This window comes from Carettochelys insculpta, chromosome 6 (genome assembly GCF_033958435.1).
Source record: "Carettochelys insculpta isolate YL-2023 chromosome 6, ASM3395843v1, whole genome shotgun sequence".
Taxonomy (NCBI): Eukaryota; Metazoa; Chordata; order Testudines; family Carettochelyidae; genus Carettochelys; species Carettochelys insculpta.
In genome coordinates, this window is record NC_134142.1 from 86,143,832 (window position 1) to 86,166,517 (window position 22,686).

Consider the following 22,686-nt stretch of genomic DNA (forward strand, 5'->3'; position numbering starts at 1 on the left):
CTGGCCCGGGGATGCAGCATGGCACTGTCATGCAGGGTGGGGGGGGGCAGGGGCTGATGGCTGCAGTGCTGTGAGGGCCATGGCCCTGGTGTCCTTGGGGCCATGGCCATGTGAGCGTGTGGGGGGCCCTGGACACATCTCTGTTACCCCTGCCCCTCCAGCCCCGGGGTGTCCACCAGAGAGGGGTACCTACCTGTGGGACCGCTCCCATGGTCCGGAGATCCCCCGGTGTCGGAGGCCCTGCTGCTGCTCCGGGATGGCAGGAGGAGGATCTGCAGGCTGGATTCTGCGGAGGAGGAGCCCCCCCCCCCTTCCTCCTCCTCCTGCCGCGATGTCCCGGGGATGGCCTCCGGGGGGGGCCCCCGGGGTGCGGGGCTTGCCTCCGGGTCGGACTCCGGCTGCAGGGCCTGCTGGGGCTCGTCAGTCAAGGTGTCAAGGGTGGCCGGAGGGAAGGAGGTGTGCCAGGATCCCAGGATGTCCCTGAGCTCCCTGTAAAAGGGGCAAGTGACGGGGGCGGCCCCAGATCGGCTGGCCGCATCCCGGGCCCGGGCATAACCCTGCCGCAGCTCCTTGACCTTACTCCAGACATGGTCCGGAGTGCGGGCAGGGTGACCCTGGGCAGCCAGGCCGTTGGCCAGCCGAGCGAACGCATCCGCGTTCCGCCTCTTGCTCCCCATTACCTGGAGCACCTCCTCCTCGCTCCAGAGCCCCAGCAGGTCCCGCAGCTCGGCCTCCGTCCAGGAGGGGCCCCGCTGCCGCTTGCCAGCCTGGCTGCTCCTCTGGCTGGGCTGGCTGCCCTGGCTCCCCTTGGGGGGGGTCCCCTGGGGGCGCTGGGGGTGGCTGCTGGGCAGCCATCGCCGGTCTCAGGGGCTGAGGGCTCGGCAGGCTGCCCGCGTGTGCAGGCTGCAGCCTGCACGTTGCCTCAGCCTCCTGCATTCAGGGCGGGGGAGGGGACCTTTAAGGGGCCGCTCTACGCGGCCACCAGTGAGCTGAGGGGCTGGAGAGAGCGTCTCTCAACCCCCCAGCTGATGGCCGCCATGGAGGACCCGGCAATTTCGACGTTGCAGGACGCGGATCCTCTACACTGTCCCTACTTCGACGTTCAACGTCGAAGTAGGGTGCTATTCCTATCTCTTCATAGCTGCGTCTACACGTGCATGCTACTTCGAAGTAGCGGCACCAACTTCGAAATAGCGCCCGTCGCGTCTACACGCGTCGGGCGCTATTTCGAAGTTAACTTCGAAGTTAGGCGGCGAGACGTCGAAGTCGCTAACCCCATGAGCGGATGGGAATAGCGCCCTACTTCGACGTTCAACATCGAAGTAGGGATGTGTAGACGATCCGCGTCCCGCAACATCGAAATAGCGGGGTCCTCCATGGCGGCCATCAGCTGGGGGGTTGAGAGATACTCTCTCTCCAGCCCTTGCGGGGCTCTGTGGTCACCGTGGGCAGCAGCCCTTAGCCCAGGGCTTCTGGCTGCTGCTGCTGCAGCTGGGGGTCCGTGCTGCATATACAGGGTCTGCAACTAGTTGTTGGCTCTGTGTATCTTGCACTGTTTAATGAAAGTGTGTCTGGGAGGGGCCCTTTAAGGGAGCGACTTGCTGTTGAGTCCGCCCCGTGACCCTGTCTGCAGCTGTGCCTGGCTCCCTTATTTCGATGTGTGCTACTTTGGCGTGTAGACGTTCCCTCGCTGTGCCTATTTCGATGTTGGGCTGAGCAACGTCGAAGTTGAACATCGACGTTGCCAGCCCTGGAGGACGTGTAGACGTTATTCATCGAAATAGCCTATTTCGATGTCGCAACATCGAAATAAGCTATTTCGAAGTTGGGTGCACGTGTAGACGTAGCCCATGAGGTTAGCGGCTTCGACGTCTCGCCGCCTAACATCGAAGTTAACTTCGAAATAGCGCCCGACGCGTGTAGACGTGACGGGCGCTATTTCGAAGTTGGTGCCGCTACTTCGAAGTAGCGTGCACGTGTAGACGCAGCTACTGAAAGATATCATTTTGAAGACTTTTGTTATATTTTTGTCAGTTTAAAGACCATTTGAAAACACTCACTGCAGTGTTTTAAGAGGGCACCTGGAAAATTAATTCTTGGGGATACAGACATGCTGATTGAAAAGGAACCTTTCATTTCCAGAAATGGTGCAGCGATATGCTCCCAGACCTGTCTAGCTGGGGAACAAATGCACTCAGACTGCACTGGGCATTAGCTACTGGATAGAATTTTCATGTAGATTTAGAGTTTAAAAATATATACTTGGGCGGAGAGCACCACAAAGATGTTTTGGCAAAGTTGTCTTATTTTCTCTCCATCTTTTACTGGATGCCTGGGCCCTAACACAACATAAAATAATCTCGATTATTTCTTGAACAACTTTATGCCTAGAAGCTTTAGCATGACATGCAAAATGGAGACGTTGGCTAGTGGGGACATGCCATCTAATTTCAGAAGCATGGGGTTTGCTGATCTAGTACTATAGAACTGAAATTGAAATTTTGCTAGCAGTGCCTTAGAAGTGATGGAATTAACATGGGATTATCAGCAACTACTCTCAAGAAATTATCATTATTCGAGAGTAAACGTTATTTCATGATGCTCAGTACTAATGCATTGGTGGTTTCCTTAAAAGAACATTTTCACCCTAGCTACAATGAGTTATATTTTTGTTTTGCAATCATCTTTCCAAGCAAATTATCCATTGGCTGAGTAAAGCAAAATATTTTTAGCTATATCATTTCCTGTTTTGTCTCTCTTTTCCTTTCCTTCCTTCTCTAATATTCCTGCAGTTCACAATCTTTGAATGTATAGATTTAGAAACGGAGTCTGATGTATAAATGTGTGTAAATCCACCATACTGTCTGATATATCTGAGTTTAATAAGGCACAGATCTTAATTTCAATGGGCCAGATTCTAATATCTTTACTCAAATTCCATAACAGTGAAAGTCAATGTGTGTCTAGGGAGTATGGTGCTGTTCATCATGTCCTGAGGTATCAGCAGCTGACCCAAAATGATTAGGCTCATTTACTTTTCCATTGCTGGCACATGTTCTCTCATACTACTTTGTCCTTCAGGAGTGCCTTTCCACTGAGAAAATAAGTCTGTTAATTAAATCTCAAAACACCCCTTTATAGTATGAAGGTGCCAAAGACTTCTTATGTAATTTTCCCAGTCCACACAGCCTCTCAGTCCACTAATGCACCCACACACGTCCTCACTCTCTGGACCTGACTAGATGATTTTACAGTCTTACAACAGTCATGAACTATATTGCAGTATTTAGAATCCCTGCTGTGCTCAGCATACTGTGAATACCACAGTATCTTTAGTGAAGCAAAAGGCAAAACTGCAAGGCTACATCTACATAGCACGTGCAGGGTCATCAAATGAGGCACCCATTTAAAAATTGCATGCCTCATTTGCATACTCTTGTGCGATCACTATCCTGGCAGAGGCTCCAGTCACCACAAAATAAGTCGGGTAGCTGGACGTCTGTCAACCAGAGATAAGGAGCTGTCAAAAAGGGGGGTTTCGGTCAACAGACCCTTATCTACATGGCTGGTTTTGTGGCAACTATATCCTCTGCTGGCACAGTAATCACATCAGAGTATGCAAATGAGGTGTGTGATTTGTAAATGAGCACCTTATTTGCATTGTCAAGTGCCCTCATTTGCGTGACCCTGCTGGCAGCAGCACACTGCGTAGATGTAGCCCAAATGTTTTAGTTGTGAATTTTGTATACCGAGCAAAATGCACCTTTGTTTCTTGAACCATAGCAGATTCATATTGCTTCACCGCAATTGCATAGAATCCTAGGGCTGGACGAGACGTCAGGAGGTCACCGGCTTCAGTGGAACATCACCCCTTTACCCCATCCCCATTCCCATATGACCCAGAATTCTGCAGGATAGATCCTTGTGCTCTGGAACACTAGGACCAAGGTGGTGTCTGCTTTTCCCCCGCTTCCTCTGCCATGTGGCTTTGGACACAAACTGCAAGAAGGATCCAGCCAGAGTTTCCAAATGGTAAGGAGAGCAGAGGGCAAAGCAAAGAGTCCAGTAAAATGTCCTGTAGTTTTGACTGTTTCTCTCTTCCATTCTGGTTACTCCTTTTCCCTCAGTATCTCTTCACCTCACCTTAATTCTGCCCCTGCACCTTTATCCTTTTCTTTCCTGTTTTGCCCTCTTAACACCTTCCCCCTCTTTCCCCCGTTCAGCTGATCCTTTTCCAACTAAACCTTGCCCCAATATCAACATTAGGTTTGGCAGTCTGTTACTGGCTAGTTTGTAAATTCACAAACATTTTGACTTTACAAATTGCTGCAATGGGACAACATAGGCTTTCAGCTACAATAACATAAATACATTTCTCTATAATTTTCCTATTACCTTGTATTAAGTCTTTTTATATGGAAAGTCTGTAATCTCTGTATCATTGTCTTCACGTGGAAATTTTGTATTAAGGCTTTTAAAAGGAATAGATAGGACTCTACTAAGACTCTTTGTAGAAACTTTGTATTAAGTCTTTGGTAAGATTTCGCCCCTTTTGCTAAGTGGATTTCCCTGTTCAATGAAAGGGGTGCCAATGAAAAGCATGAAGGACAAGCACCAGCTGGAGAGGGGAAGAGAACCAGATCCAAGGAAAGTAAAGACCTGTCAAGCGGGCACAGTGAAAGATCACATATATTGATGGCCTTGGGTGTCAGAAGCAAGTAACTTATTTTAGAGTCACTCTCTTTGAAGATCAAAACAAAAAAGAAGTCCAGTAGCACTTTAAAGACCAAGTAAATTATTTATTAGGTGATGAGCTTGCATGGAATAGACCCACTCCTTCAGACCATAGCCATACCAGAAGAGACTCAATATTTAAGGCACAGAGAACCAAAAATATTTGTCAAAGCTTCAGAACTATTTGTGGTTCGCTGTGCCTTAAATATCGAGTCTGTTCTGGTCTGGCTATGGTCTGAAGAAGCAGGTCTCCCCCATGAAAGCTCACCAAATAAATTATTTTGTTAGTCTTTAAAGTGCTACTGGACTGTTTTTTGTTTTGGCAGTATATAGACTAACACGGCTATCTCTCTGTTACTTCTTTTTGAAGATGTAGTGGCAGCATTAAGACAACACCCAGAAGAAGGCAGCACAAATGACTAACTACATATGCGTATAACAACACCAATTTTACGTATGCTTATGATGAACAACTGGTGAAGATTTTCATGAGAGGGAAGCCACTGTAAATGCAAGGTGTCTTTGCAGAGGAACCCCAATCTCATCTTGTCAACATCAGAGCATCAATCCACATTGGCAGAAGCCCATAAACACACCTTCCTATCTGACTCACCTGATCAGTGAAGACAGGGGAAACAAATAGTAGGTAACAACAATAGCAACAAGACGGTGTGTGTGTCTGTGTGTGTGTGCGCGCACATGTGTGCGAGAGAGAGTGCATGAATGTACAGTAAACCCTCAATTTGATGGATCCTGATATAACGGACTTCAGAAATAATCAACACTGTCTGCCAGCCCCTGCCCTGCCCCCAAATAAATTCTGGAGACTCGCCAGAGCTGCTGTTAAGGCTGTAGTAGCTGCCAGAGCAGCTGGGGCCACCAGCGACAGAGGAAGGGCTGCAGCAGGGCACAGGAGCTCTCCTCCCCCAGCCCAGTGTTCATGGAGCATATTGGCACCCAGCTGCCATCATCTACAGTGGCGCTGAGCAGCAGCCATGGTGTCAAAGTCTGCTGCCATTGGCAGGCTGGGGGCAGCCACACTTTACCTTAACACATGTGGCTTGGACCCTGGGGCTGGAGGAGCCACAGTCCTGAAAGCTGGAGGAGTAGAAGGAGCCAAGTTGGCTTTCAGCTCCTTTCCCTGTAATTGGGAGGGGGAGATGGAGGTGTAAGGGGAAGAATGGGGCAGGAGCACACAAGGGAAGGGGGGCAGAGGACAGAAATGGGTGATGGGCTGAAAAGGTCAGTTCATTGTCACACGGTATAACCATTCAGATAGAACAGAGTTTTGGCATTAACAGATACCCATTCTCCCCTATTAGTATGGTAAGTAGGGGGTTTACTCTAATATATCATATACATCTGATAAAGTAGTGATTGAGATCCATATTACCAATAAATGTGCTATTTTATCTTATCCCCCTACGCAAATCCTGCATAATTCTTTTAATTACAACAATAATAAATATCTGTATGCCTCGCCAAAAATTTTAGACCACTGTGAGATTAAAGGAAACTCAACCAATTGGCCGCCTTAGTCTACAGCTAATTTCCATGCAACAGTTTTACTGGTAGTTTGAGGGGTACTGCACAGCTTGTGGCTTACTTTGTCCAGCTGCACAGTTCTTCACAACCACCCACACAGCAACACAACCAGAACGCACAATAACGCAAAACACATACAGTCCCTCAATGCAGCACACACCCTTAATTTATCACCCATAAAAAACTGAACACAAATCTTCCAAAATGATCACTCTATGTTGGAAATTAAGTGTAGTTGTTGGTCAGAGAAGATAGAAGTAACCACCACAGGACGTAACAAATAGGCAGTTGTGGCTCCAGCCTAGGGCAGATTCTGTGAACATTTGGGGGAACATGCACAAACAATGAGCATGACAACACAGTACATTTAGGGTTGTTTTTTTTTTTACACATAACTATATGAATTACACTTGGGTGACTGCAAAAGCCTTCTAGCTTCTAGTGCAAATGACACAGAATAACATATCATAGCAGCACAGATGATAAAATGGAGAATCAGCAAAGGTAGGTCAATAAATACAGTGTTGTGCTCTATGTTGCAGTCAATAAATCCAGATTTTAAAACACTGGAACATTGTTTTTCAGCATATAGGTCTATGTCCTCTTCAGACTGTGAGCCTCCCTGAGCCAGTGTAGAACTCAGAATCTGGGGCCTGAACAACAAAAAGCTCTTTTCAAGATGCACTGGGATGTATCACCCACAACCGCAACAACGTTCAGGGCCCTTGTTGTGGCTGGCGAGCACAACCAAAATTAAATTTGGGCAAGGGTATCTGGTAGATGTGCTCATTCAGTATTTTAACCTGACAGCCTCTACTGGGAAGGCAGTGCTGCTGCAGAATTAAGGAGATCTGTGTACGTCTTGTAGCTGGCAGGCTGGATCAGGTCCTACGTCTTTGAAAATTCAAACTTTAATGAAGCATTTTAAAGAAATATTTTATAGCTTTGAACCTGCCCTAGCCATAGTTTTGAATTTTCTCCCAAGTAGTACAAACTGCTTCAGTCTGACAATAGTACCCAATAAATAAAATTATCATGTATCTTCTTGTTGCTGGGCAAATACTAGGTAGACTATTTCTTGTATTTCTATTTTCATTTCTGTTTTGTGCTGACTTCTTATAGATTTCGCAATCTTAGTTAAATTCTGGGAGTTTTATCAACAATACTTCTGTACAACCCCCGCCCCCAAGCCACATACATATAGATGAATATATCTATTTCATCCATAGTTATATCTGTAGATATACCTGGATTCAGTTGGATAAATATAGCTTATAGGTGGAAAGTGAATATCTACATCTACCTGTCTCAAGGATACCTGAAAACTGTCACATGAAAAGAAAAAAAAAAAAGTTGTTTTTTTTAATCTTCCAAATGTCTATAATTATTCCAGGCACAGAAGAAACACTTGTTTTAGAATTGTGGACTTTAAATACTGGCATGGATTTGATCTATTTCTGATTTTCTTATGTATTCTTTTTCTTCACTATTATCTGTGACGTTCTCTCTTTCTGTTGAAGTCTCTTTCTGCTCTCATTCTTAGTTTTCAGTGTAGAAGGGGGAAAAAAAACTAGAAAGAGAGAGGCTCTGCCTATATGGTGCTCTTCCTGGCACCATACAGATAAACACACAAGAAATAGAACTGATTTTTTTTTTTTGTGCTGCAAGGATAAAAGAATCAAGTTATTCACATTGATTAATTTCATGTTTTTTTCAAATTTTTTAGGCCTCCTACTCCCCCTTGTTTTCCCCACATTATCTTTTCCAAAGAATAATTTTTTCTTCTTATCTTTCGACAAGTTGAAAAGGATTGTTATCTCTGGTCTATTAGATGCAGGGCCAGATCCTCAGCTAGTGTAAATTGACAGAGTTCAGTTGACTTTAGAGGAGCTATACTGATGTATACCAGTGGAGGATCTGGTCCATAGTTGACTGTATGAGCTGCACTTATTTAATACTTCAGTCCTTCATTTAAATTTACCAGTTTATCCAATATATGCATATTGCATATGTGTAATTATACCACATGCATGATGGTACCAGTCATGTTATAAATTGCAGAACCAAGATATAAAATGCGTTGTTTACTTCCTCCGCATTACTTCACAAAGGATTCCTTGTCATGGAAGCTTTTAATATTACAAACATCAAAGCAGTTTCAACTGTCATCCATTTTTTTAGCCACCAGACTTTTATTTCTGTTTTTCACCAAATATATGCTATCCCATTTCTTGACCACCCAGTGACCATCGCTCAATGTTTGCCCTGGGGAATGTTCTGTGCTTTACACTGACTGATCTAATGTCTAAGAATCTGACATCTAATGATGTTTCAAGAACAGAAATGGAAGCTCTCTCTCTCTCTCACACACACACACGTTCCAAGGACATCAGGATCATGCTTATGCAGCACTTTCTGAATCAGTGATGTGTGCAGAGCATTTTCTGATTCTAGTGAATGAAAGTGTGCAAAATAAATGGCAGATCATCATCATTTTGCCCTTTTCATGAAAGAACCCATGCAGAGGCTGTGTAGATTTTAAGATTCTTAAATCACAAATGCATTCACATAAATACCAAAGCACCTTGGAAAGGTCATTCCTATCATAGTTTTCACTCAGTTTCAGTTTGTACAGTGTAAATCCTAGGTATACAGTCACTACAAATGATAGTGCCTGATTACAAATCCTGTTATACAACTCTAAAAGGAAAAATATTTGGCTACTTTCTATGCACGAGCTATGGCTTGTCCATGTTCTAGTCCTAATAGTAATGAGTGATTAAAAGCAGATGTCATCGAAATGGCCCATTGGGTGCATTTATGTAATATTTATATTTCCCTTAATTTCTGAAGAACTGACAGTCAATGGAATATTATAGTTATTCTGAATAAATTCAAACCAAACAATTTTCTATCAGCACTTAAGACAAGTAATGGGAACATTTAATCACAGGAGAAAACTACACCCTTGCATGCTCCAAAAGCAAACCAAGGAGAAAATAAATACAAAAATCAGTAGGGAATATTATAATGCATTTAAAATTTATCTATATTGATCAGTATTGTGTTCAGAGAAGAAAAAATCATAGGTACATATTTTCTTTATTTATCTATTCACACTTAGAATAAATATCTAAAGAGCTTACCTCCCTCAAATTTCATCAATAAATATTTAAGAAGCACAGCTACACAGAACCCTTAGCTACTATTTAATTGATTAACCATTTCATTTCATTTCATTTCCAGTGTATTTATTTTTATTTATAGAAACAAAGATATTTAAAAAAAAAGAAATCTAGGACCAATATGCCACAGAAATGTCAAATTCAGCAGGTAGCCATAGATATTTGCTCTTTTGTGGGCTTCCATTTGAAAATACGTCAAAAAAATCAGATGAAGTTGTAAAGATTTTTATGTATTATGAGAAACATGGATTACCTAGAAAAAATGGAGAAACCTATTATGAATCAATCACAACTGCCTTCTTTGGTTCAATTGCCTGGGCTTTGTTTAGCATCATAAGAGAACAATGGGATATTATTCAGAACAGAAGGGTTTGCAGCAATTTTTATGAATAGTCCAGACCTAGGGAGAGCTGGGAGTAATATTTAAATTCTGCTTTAAAATAGATTCAGATCAACTGATTTCATTCCTTTCCCGCACATTTCCAAAACTTCCACTCTCTTTTAGTCTTGTAGATATAATTAATCTGTCCATCAGGAAACTGTATTGGTTAAAAAAGATACAGGGTGTTTTTGGGTGGGATTTTTTTAGTATCATATCTTTTAATGTCATGCAAGACAGTATTTCTATAATTTACTCTTCATTTAAGAAAGGAGAAGTGATTGGAAGTGGGTGGCTCTTGACAATTTTCAGGTAGGCTCATTCTTTCATAAGCTATGAATCCAATTATTTTATGTAAATCTAAGGATTTTCACAGTTGTCAGGGCATCCCCAGCAATGAAGGCAATAGTTGTTTGTTGTCTATGCTTTTAGTTTCCCCATTCGCAAAGCAGGGTTAAAATTATATTTATGTTTCACTCAGGGTGATATGGAGATGAAATGCTTGATAATCCAGCATCTGAGAGTCTGGAATATACAGGACACTTAATTGTAGAATTCTGCAAAATTTAGAAAAATGCTAAAAAACCGATTGGGAAATACCATGGAAGAAATTTGGAACTTCGGGGCTGTTGGTTTTTCTTTTTTTTTCTCCCCTCCCAAGAGTTGCTGAGTACTGAAATTCACTTATTTACTTGCCAACACATGGATATAAGAACTTGTAATTAATGTTAGTAGCTACATGTGTGTCATCGGCTACTTCTACACGAGCCCCAAACTTTGAAATGGCCACGCAAATGGCCGTTTCGAAGTTTACTAATGAAGAGCTGAAATGCATATTCAGCGCTTCATTAGCATGCGGGCGGCCGCTGCACTTCGAAATTGACACGCCTCACCACCGCACGTCTTGTCCTGACGGGGCTCCTTTTCGAAAGGACCCCGCCTACTTCCAAGTCCCCTTAGTCCCATCAGTTCTTGGGAATAAGGGGACTTCGAAGTAGGCGGGGTCCTTTCGAAAAGGAGCGCCGTCGGGACGAGACGCGCAACGGCAAGGCATGTCAATTTTGAAGTGCCACGGCCGCCCGCAAGCTAATGAAGCGCTAAATATGCATTTCAGCACTTCATTAGTAAACTTCGAAATGGCCATTTGCGTGGCCATTTCGAAGTTTGGGGCTCGTGTAGACACGGCCATCATCATACAACAGCCACAGTCAGGTGTGGGGCCACATTTACCTAAGTACTGAGCAAACAAAAAACAAGGTCATTGCTTCAATGGAAATCAGAAGAATCCTTGTGCTGTGCACAGCATGAGTTAACTTGGGTACTAAACTCTATTTCTTGATATTTCATCCCTTGAAAGAATCACCAGTGATACATATGGAAAGCTCTGCGTTTTGCTTGATGCTCTGCGTAACATCAACTGATGCAGATGCACAACACACACTTCTGATCCTGGACAGAAACTGAATGTGCCTCATTTTGTATTCGAGACCAGAGATCTGGGGGAGTTGGGATAAGGAACTGAAATTGTTGTGCTTATGTGGTATACCAGCTTTAGAATCTCAGGCTTACCTTTCTTTGCATTTTGTTTTCCAATTTCAGCTTCAGTCACAGAAATTCCAAAGGTGCTGTCAAAGCGATACACCAAAAAAGCAGCAAACAGTCTTATTAAACAGAACTTTCCCTAAGGAGGCTACCAGACTTACAGCACTGTGTAAGGTTTGACTTGCACAGAGTTAGTCAAGATGTTTTCTAAGCCTGTTTCTAACTAGATTTATCTTCATGTAAACATAAATAAATCCTTTAATTTCCCTCTGATGCAGCTTATAGTCAGTGCACCAAGAATATCCAGGATTCCATGATAGGGCTGTACTAATAATTGAGACCAGTCTTGCACAGTCTCTCCATGTGGTCATTGTTATGGTTTTAATGTTCCCCCCAACAGACCTTTGTGATAGACCATTGATCATTTAAACATCTACAACTGTTATAAAGTTTAAAATTCGTGGTTCAAACTGAACATTTTTCAAAGCTTTTTAACAGTTTGTTTTCGTTTCATATTTGCTATGTATGCTCTTTATTAAACATGCACTATGTATGCTTTTTATGTTAACCTCATCAATGACCAGCAGCATCCTTGTTATTCGAACCTTGGCCCCTGGAAGTATACACCAAGAAACCTCTGTTCTGATCTTCTACACCACTTTTTCCTCATGAGCCCTTTAGGCCAATGGGATTATGCATGTCTGAAGTTTGGGAAGGGCTTAATTACATTGTTGTTTGTAGCCTGATCTGAAGTTCATTGATATCAGTCATAAACCTCCATAGTGAACTTCTGATCAGGCCTGGGAGACATATGTTCTTCCCCTCTGATCGTCAAAAATAACCAATCAAGGCATATAGTCCAGTAGATTTTGAAGGGGCAGATGTCCCTGAGAAGGAAAGGCACCCACCTATTAGAAGGCTATAGACACCCTCCTGTTAGAGGTGCATTTGAAATCACAATTCTATGGGAGGACAGACTAAATAAATAAGAGTTTCCACTCCCTTCCAGTCCAAATAATTTGAAGATGCTGATATTCTCCAATCTGAACTAAAGCAGATTGAGCCCCTTCTGGCTCGCCAGGAACCTGATGGCTTTAGTTAAGGTGTGTCATTGATCAAATGCACCAGCAGGAATGAGATGAGAATTTGGCTTGGCTGTCCAGAAGTGAAAGGTAAAATGGACCTAGACAGGTAATTTAGAACTACAATTTAGGCTTTATAAATGGAAAGCAGGCTTTAGGAGGAATTACAAAAACTAATTGTCCCAAATATCCAACCTCTATGTAGCATGATGAGCACTTACAAAAGCATTGCCACTGACTTAAGTAGGACTACTTTAGCGAGTAAAGTAACAAGTTACTTAATTGAGATCACTATGAAGAAACATATGTAACTGAGCTGTTGAAAACTATGTTCTCTGCGTAATTAATGGAAACTTGTTTAAAAATAAAAATACCTGAAATTACTGGTAAAATAGCTCAGGTTTAGCTTTGTTTTGAACACTGGCAATGGCCATTTAATAGATGCTCTTGCAGCACCCGCTCATTCCAATTTGATGTATTACAAATACAATGTATGGTCTTTAGAATTAAGCACATGCACAGGTGTTTGCAGGATCGGGCTTAAAAACAGAAAGTTGAGAAATATTTTCTTGGAATTAAGGTTTTGATCCAATTACTCCTAGAGACAATGCAATCTTTAGACACAAGGTATGTTTGATAACTTCTTGAATTTATAGAAGACGAAATCAAAAAGCATTGTCTTAAATGGTTGTTAAATCTTTGTTGTAGATGGTAAGTAGATAATGGACATTATTGTGTAATTAACATGTTCTATCAGACCTCTGTAGTTTGTCCAGTTAAAGAAGCTGGATAAAAGAATTTTTATATACACTCTTTATGCTGAAACAATGTATGTGGGACACAAATATGCTGGCAAAATGCTTTACTAAGCAACTCTAAGGAATTTAGACTTCAGAAAACAAGGAAAAGGAGACAGTGTGTGGCAAGTTGAGCTATAACTCTGTAAAACCCGAGCGCGTCATGCACCAGCTGTCCATGTGTTGCTGCTCTCCAAAACATCCTACTGTTAACAGTGCTATTGAACTTGTAGTGCTCACCATGAGCATCCACATGCATTGTTAATTAATGGCAGATTAAGTAAGGAAGCCTCTTCCACTCCTACATCTTGGAGCATAAGCCATTGATGACTTCACATTCTCATAAATACTGATGACTATGAATACAGATAAATTGTTAAACTCGAAGTAAGGGAGGCTCTCTTCAAAGTCACTACTCCATTCCCAGGAATGGAGTAGTGTCCTACTATGAAGTTTAAGAGGTCTGCACTCACTAATTTGAAGTAAGGGGTCCACCATGGTGGTGCTTCCCACTGGAGCACAGAGACTCTCTGGCCAGCCCAGGCAGAGCTCTATGGCCCCTGCCAGTCACCTAACAGGAACCAGCTCCCCGACAACCCGAGGCAGGAAACTGAGAGCATGCCACAAGCAGGGGCAGCATGAGCTTCCCATTGGACTGCCCCTGCTAGAGGCTCCAGCTAGCACCTGCACTATCCAGCCACCATGGCTGTATGGCAGAACCCCCCTGTCCCCCTGGATGATGAGTCTGAGGGCTCACAGTGCCCATGCAAGGGGGATGCCAGGAGGGGACCCTCCTGGACCCAGGGGGAGCTGACGGACAACCTCACTCTATGGGGAGTGTGTGTGTGGGGGAAGTCCTTCGCCAAACAGGCACCTGGAAGCGAAATGCCAAGGCGCACAATTGGCTGGCCCAAGGCCACACCAGCTGCACTGGGAGCAGCATGTGCATCAAAGTAAAGGAACTAAGACAGGTCTACTGCAAAGCACGTGACACTGCCAGCTGGTTGGGGTCACAGCTCGCACACTGCCCTCACTGCAGGGAGCTGTATAGGCTTCTGGGGCCAAGGGAGGTCGCTGTCCTAGAGCACCGTCATCCCACCTCCCACGGACACCGACAAGGAGGCAGACCCCTCCGGCTCTACAAGCTCCCCACATGGGGACCAGCTCACCAAGACTGAGGGTGATGACAAAGGCTGCAGCGACAGGATCCTCATCATCACTCTCCCCTCCAGGACACCCAGCCCTGCCTCATCCAGCCAAGCCTTGCCTGAGCCCTTGGAGATTGCAGCTGGTAGGTATGGGGCAGTCAGGATGTCACTAGGCCTGAGGAGGAGACGCCCCCCCCCCCCCCAGAACAGCTCTGCAACCCATCCACCTGGCAAAGGAAGGGGGGCACCGAACACAGACCGACCCTCACCAGGTGGGAACTCCTCAGCACCCAGGATCCCAGGGGGCCCACAGGCCATTGGATGGCAGAGGAGCAGGGTGGGGGCTAGTGGAGCGGGGGTCCCAGTCCCCTGGGATTGGGACCCGGCACTCATGGGTCATCCAGCTGACCCATCTGTCTCTACAGGTCCTCTGTTGGGCAGCCATCCCAGCCCATCAGAGCACCCTGCAGCCTCAGGGGGCCAGGAGGCTGCTCCATCACCCCAGCCTGCATCCCTGTGTGACCACATCCAGGCCACATGTTCATTCTGCTGGCAGGACAAGGAGAAGGCCACCGACAAGGCAGTCATGCAAGAAATGACCAGCATGCTCTGGGATTGGCTGGTGATGGAGGAGGAGGTGTGAGTGTGGCTGGCCAGCAGCCTGGACACTGTGGCTCATCCCTGCCTGCCTGTGGACTCAGCCCCACCGCAGCCCCACAGGGGGCCTCAGACCCAGGATGGTAGAGGCAGCTGCACGACTCCATGACTAAGCCCTCTCCCCTCCAAGTTTGGTCCCCCCACCCAGCCCCTCTCCAGGTTTGATCTCCCCACTCCCCCCTCCCCCCACCTCTCCTCCATGGAAAGATGCCCCCGTGCACTGTATATAGTTCGACACATTCTGGTTTGTTTTGTAAAATACATTTATTCCCCAACAATAATGTTTCCACCCTTACCCTGGGTCCCTGGTGCCTCATGGGAGTGTGGTGAGGGAGGGGGTACATTCAGTGGGGGAGCATGAGGGATGGGGAAATGAGGGGGCCTGTGGTGCGGAGTGTGGCTGGGAGGCTCAGGGTGGGCCCTGGGCAAAGGCCTGGTACAAGGCCTCCTGAACCCTGACCCCATTCCTATGGGCCTAGTGGCATGGGACAAAGGGTGGCTGTTCATACGCAGACTCAAGGCCCACAGCCCATCCCTGGATGAAGGGCTCTCTTCTGCCTTCAAGAGATTGTGGAGGGTGTAGCAGGTAGTGGCCACTGCAGGGACATTTGGGAGACTGACATCCAGCCTTGCGAGGAGGCTGCAAAAGCTCCCTTTCAACCTGCCAAACACCTGCTCTACTCTCCCCCTGGCATAGTTGAGGTGGTTGTTGAAGATGTCCTGGGCTGGGGTGGAGTGTCCAACTCCAAATTAATGGCCAACAGATTGGCAGCTGTTGGGGGTGCCCAACCTGCTCAGTGCAATGGCCATCCCCTTCTGGACTGGAATCATTGTCCACATCCAGGTGTCCTGGTGCTGGAGGACTGGGAAAACCAGTGGCAGAAGTCCTCAACTATCTGCCATGTCATTCAAAAGTTCCTCAGCCACTACTTGTTTTTCCAGTCCCCCAACACCAGCTGGTCCCATCACTCGGTGCTGGTGGCAAACGCCCATCAGCGCCGGATCAAGGGAATCTGGGGGAGGGACAGCAGGGTCCTGTTCAGGATCTGGAGGATGGGGCCCTTCCAGGCCCCTGGCCATGCTGCTGGAAGAGCACAGTACGCAGCACGGCCAGCAGGCTGACCATAGTGCTGAGGAGGTCCTCCTCGGGGATTGTCTGGGCAGACACGGTGTGCAGCTCTGCTCCCAGGCACATGGTCTGCCTTGCTGTGTGCAGCCCGGCAGCCTTGAGCGCTTGTAGGGTGGGGTATTATGAGGGTTGGCTAGCTGTGAGCCTGGAAGATCTTGTCAGCCATGCAGCTCCTGACTTCATCATATCCTGGCTCCTTACTTTGAAGTCGGGGCCATTGGTATGTAGATGCTTTGCTTCAAAGTAGAAGGATCCTGCTTAATGCTTTTTGTGTGTGGAAGCAACTTCCAAGTTATTTTGCATTGTAGACATAGCCAGTATGTTTTCCAGCACTTAATAGTGACCTAAATAAATGGTTCACTTCACCATGAATACACACAACGAATTTTGCAATCAGCTCTCGCTTCAGTCTCAAACTGGTTGAGTTCAAATTGTACTTCAGAAAATGTCAGTAACTCTTTTAACTTTTCATATTTTTTCCTGTTTTGGTGGAATGCACTTATGTAAATTCTACAAATGCAATGAGAAAAAGACGATTGTTGTGACACGAAACACAGAAACAGCTAAATGCCTTATTATCTTAAGCATTGGTCAAATGAATAATAAGAAAAATAACAATTATAAAAAACACACATTTCTGTGGCATCTTGGAGACCAACACATTTATTAGGTCATGAGCTTTTAGGATAAAACCTATTTCATCAGATGGAATGAAAGATCATGATCTAATAAAATATGTTAGTTTCTAAGGTGATACAGGGTTGCTTGTTATTTTTGAAGCTACAGACTAACACAACTACCCCTCTTAGACTTTTTACTGTATAATTACAGTCCTAGAATACTTAACATGCAGTCTTATGAGGTAAGATGAGAAAAGAGGGAGATGAAACTTGCACAAGGTCAAAAGAAACAGAACACAGGTTTTCTAATTCCATAATATACATCTTTATCCACTAGATCATTCTGTCACAATTGGCTATAATCTAGAGCAGAGCTCAGGAACCATTATCACCTCATGGCACACTTTAGCACCTGTTATTTCTTGGAACACTCAATGTATATAACCCAATTCCCTCCCAAAGAGCCAGGCACCCCAAGTCTTTTGCTCTAACCCAATCCCCCATGCCTCCTCCAGAACCAGGCACCTCCTGCTCCCACTATAACCCATTGTGTAAAAGTCCTTACATACATTTCTGCTCTTCCATCATCTTTGTTTTGTTTCAGAGATTCATGAATGAGATCAGATTTGTTTAAATTAGGGGGAGTTATATGTACATGATAAGAGAAAAATAGGCCTGAATTTTTGTAATTGATTAAATAGCAATGTGTACAATATTGTAGGCAGCTCATTAACTCCTGATAAGAGTCTGTGTTGTCATGCCTCACAGTGGTCACACTTTTTCTCCTAAATATTTTTTTTTTTTTTAGATTTTAATTTTAGGAACTTCTTTGCTGTATGTAGGATTTTTTTCAACCTGTCACATCAATGCTTTTGTTTCCAAACAGGGCTTTCCCATAGCAATATAACACATCAAAGCTATGTCTACACTAGAGAGTTTTATAGTAACAGAGAGGTAGCTGTGTTAGTCTGTATTCTAACAAAACAAACCAGCAGTCATGTAGCACTTTAAATACTAACAAAATGATTTATTAGGTGATGTGCTTTCGTGGCACAGAAGATCTGAAGAAGTGGGTCTGTCCATAAAAGCTCATCACCTAATAGACCATTTTGTTAGTTTTTAAAGTGCTACATGACTGCTGGTTTGTTCTACTAGAGGGTTTTGTCAACAAAACCCAGGGAATGTCCAGATTCCCATGCACTTTCCATGACAGTAAATCAACAGAACACTGCACTTGTCTTATCCCACTCCCCACAAGACATAATGCCTCCATTGACAGAGATCTGTCAGCAGAAAGCTGATCTGGATGATCTGGGGGGCCCTGTGTTTCTGGACCACTGGACCCTGTGCTTCCAGCTGGCTGTTTTGTTGAGAGAGTGGCTGGGCAGTCTGGCCACTCTCTGTTGAGAACAGATCATTCTTGCAATCCACTTGGTAATTTTGTCTATGATCTGTTGACAGACTTTTTGTTGGAAGATATCTACTGACAAAATCCACTATCAACAAATCACTGTAATTCAGAAATAGACCAAGAGATAGTTGAAAAAGTTTGAATTCCAAATATTTTCAGTGAAAATGGAGGTATTTTTTAAAGAAATAAATATACCCTGACTTTCCAACCACCTAAAACCATTTCTTAGCTCACAATGGTGAACAAGTCTTGGAAAAAAAAGGCTGAATCTTTATCCAGCTTTTAGCCTCAACGTGCTTGCATTTTGCACTTCATTGACTTTTCATGCAAATATTTTGTTATCCATTTAATAAACTCATTATAAGTAGACATAGAACACACCTATTTAGTTTATCTGAATGTAGGATTAATTCCACCAACAGCGGGTCAGATGATGGCCTGGGCTTGTAAGAATGCAGAGGGAGGACTCAGAAAGTTTCTCTCAGCCTCCGTGAGTTGTGGAAGGACAGATCATGACAGCAGCCATTCTCAACCGTTTGGTTATGCCTTGCAACATGAGGTCAGTACAGTAAGAGGAATACTCAGAAAGCACCCTGGAGGAACAGAACAGCTCAGGTAGACATTGTGCCATCTGAAATGTAATCTCGTTTGGTGTTCATCAAAGCCTTCACACAGCCTTCTGCAGACTGTGTATATAAATGATTCCATTTAACCCACTGCCACCTCAGTTTGGTTTGAAATGATCCCAGGTGATGTGAATTTCTCATATTTCCATTTAGGGGTTGGGGATATCCCATGCTTTAAAATATGTTCATTGTTAGTAGTACTTTCTCAAGATGCTGTCTACATTTTCCTAAATTTCCCTTCACTGCATGAAAGCCATTCCAGATTTTTGAGTATTGATGTTAAAGACTGCTGTGCTGTTTTGGGTAGTCTTGCATCATTGACTTGCGTTACAGTTCAGTAATCTTTCCTATGTTCACTTACACTGAACATGTAGAGCTGGACCATCTTGAATGTCTGTCTTCTGTGTTCACTCTTTTTTAAGATAATACTGAGCAGGACAGTTGGGAATATTTAGAACCACAAACTCAACAAAAACACAGTACAAGTCCATTCCCTAACCAGACAGTTGATATTGTGTCGTTTTCACATTATAATTCAACAGAGTTTTCCAGTGGCTCAGTCCTGGGAAACACTTTGTATATTCTTCAAGCTGCTGAGGATCCCTGACACCTACTCAAGAGTTGAGCATGTCTTGAGGTTGCTCGGCTCCTGCACAAATGATGAAATTCAGCCCTGTTGAGAGTCTGAGCACAAGGTCTGTGCATTGCTTCCGTTCCACTTAAGCCTGAATCAGTGAAATTCAACTATTTCAGCACTCTCAGGATCAGGTGCTTCTTGACGAATGTTGCCTTCCTTCTTGTATTCACTAAACACAAAAGGTCAACTTAAAGAAAATTAAACCCCCATCACCATCCCCAACCACAAAGTACTGAGATTTCTTGCTTGCAGGAGAGCCTTTGCTTTTTTCCCCACCAAAATAGAACAAGAATAGAGACAGTTGTGTTTTGTTTTTTTTTAAAGTGGCTATGATCAGAACAGAGCCTATAAAAATAGTTCCTTGTTACTGCCCATATCTTGCTGTTTTTGTGTTGTGAGTCATATTTGCTTAGGTTCCTGACACAAAGAAGGGTTTTTGCTGTTATTTTTTAACCAGAGTCAGCACCGCTGAGTCAATGCAGCTGCAGAAGGGCACAGCTGGGTCTGATTCTGTCTCATGAGCATGTAACAAAATTTCCATTTCATTTCCAATTTCCGATATTGTCTTGTGGTAATAGTTGGTAGGGCTGACATGCAAAGAAATTTCATTACTTGATTTCAGAGGCTGGGCCAAGCAAGCAATTAAAAAAAACATTGTGCCATATCCTTCAGTCTTTTATTCAATCCTCACCCTCTTTCAAACATCCTTTTTTCTTCACTCTAGATTTGTCTGAGCAAGGAGCAAATGAAGGACAGTGGAATTAGAACCCTTGTATTATAATGTATAATAAACTGAACAGTAGTAATGCTTTCCCCTTCTGTGTTGCTTTATTATCCTAGGTTCTGAAAGACCTTTAGAAACATTCATTATTTCTACTACTGCAACTGAACCCCCTGCACCCACAGTAGAGAACTATAATTGTAACCTGTCTATCAGTTGCACAAGTTTAAACAATGAGTCATTGGCAGATCCAGGAATGTTACTAAGGTCTCTTCATTCCAAGTCGCTTAATCAGGTGACCAACGTGCCCAGATGTCATTTTTATAAAACCTTCCCTATGTTTTTCTCCACATGCTTCCCACTCTCTGTCAAAACACTGTAATTCTCTGTCTTACTGACAATGATTAGATCCAGCTTCCTCCAGGGCCTGTCAATACTTCTATGAGACATTAAGCAGTAGAAGGGAGAGTTTGTCAACTGAAAAACAATGGACCAACTGAACTTTCATTTCCTGCACAATGAATCACTGTAGTTATGATAGGAACATGCAACATTATTGGAAATACCAGAGCAGGCCACAAGTGCATTGACTCTGTATCCTTCTTTCAACAGTGGACTATGCCTGATATTCAAAAGGGAGGCAGAAACAATATACCTTGCAGCTTTTGCAATACCATATATGGGTATTTTCTCACTATTGTAATGGCCAATGATGTCCTGAAGCATGAAATATGAAGCCCCATTTCTTAGCATATTCCATCATCCCCATTATAAATGTATGTGCCCTGCACGTAATCCAATGTTGTATCTAAGATATAACTATATTCTTTATTCTTCTAGGCTATGTCTACACAAGAAGCCTCTGTCAATACAAGTCACTGATGGAAGGGATTTCCAGGCAAAACTTCTGTGGACATGTCACCTCTACACATAAAAGCAGACTGAAAGAGCAATCAGCTTTGTCAACCGAGAGCAGCCAGGCTGCCCAGCCCTCTCTCAACAGAATGGCTGACCGGAAGCTCTGCAAACAGGTATGTCCGATAAGCTGGAAGCCCTGTCTGTCAACAGAAGGGCCACAGAGCATCTACAAGGCTGTTTTATCTACAGAACACTGTTCAGAGAGGCGTTATACCTGAATGAGAAGAGGTATAACACTGCCAGTAGATGTGCCAAGTTTTGTTGACAAGCTGGCGACAATTCATGTTTTGCGTGCAGACGTTCTGCATTTTTTTCCAGCAAAAGCCCAGTTTTGTTGGGAAAAGCCTCTTGTGTAGATATAGCCCTAGTGTAAAATAAAATACAGGGCCAGGAAAAGTGATATCCACAAAGGTGCTTTTTTAGCCACAGGAAATACTATGTAGCTATTTATGCTTTTGTAGGGGAAAACAACATGATACATTTTCTTGCTTAATGTTCACTCACACTTCTGAATCTCATCTACTTGGTTGTCTTCTCAGGCCAAGCTCTTCTTCAGGTACAAATGATCGTGCACTCTGCTTTTCTTTCAGGTTTGTACTGCAAACAAACTCATCCATTCCTCTGGCAATTTGCTTTTCAAAAGTCTGTTGACCTTTATGTGACAGTCCTAACCTGGGGAAGAATCTACAACTTTTGCCACCCATTAAAAATGTAGCAACATGAAGCACATGAGCCTCATTAAGGGGGTGAAGCCCTGGCCCAACCAAAATCACTCGAGTCAAGATTTTCTTCCCAGAACAGTGAATGGTACAGAAGTACTTCTTTCTGACAAAAATCAACATTCAGGGGGTTTATGTTTCTCCTGCTGCTGTTGGTGATATTACTACAATTTGAAAATGAATGTGTATATGTGTTAGGCATTAGTGATGTCACATTCTGTTACAAGGAAAACAAAGTTCCCCATTCATTCAGATATTGGAAGACAAAGGAGAAATGAGTCTTTAACTGCATTTGGGAGCAAGCCTGCAGTGTTTGCTTCTTAAGGCACACGGATCCCAAAAGAGATTTTGCTATGTGTGTCTGTGTGAAGGACTTTGTCTTTTAAATGCTAATTTTTAAATATAAACGTTCTATTACTGATTTTTTATTTTAAATTAATTTCTCTCTCGTTTTCAGCTTTCTTTCCCTCTTTTTTCCCCCATCTCATTTTCTTTTTCCCTTTGCTTCCTTTTTACTTCTTTCCTAAAATGATTCTGTTTGCCCTGCAGGAGATGTCTACAAAATGAGATGTTGTAGGGTTTGTTGCTTGTGCTGATTAATATAAAGTTTGAAGAAGGTTTTACATTTTTGTTTTGTCTGGTTGGAGGATGAAGGGGGCACTCCCATAGCAAGTCATCCCTATCCAACTCTACCATTTTCCCCCATGGGCAAACACTTCATGGTTATTTGAGCTGCTGTGAGATGGTATTGAAAACTGAAGTAGCAAATGGCACAGTCTGCTGCAGTCTGAGCTCCAGACCCAAGAGGATTATTGATGGCGGGGATGAGCTTTGAA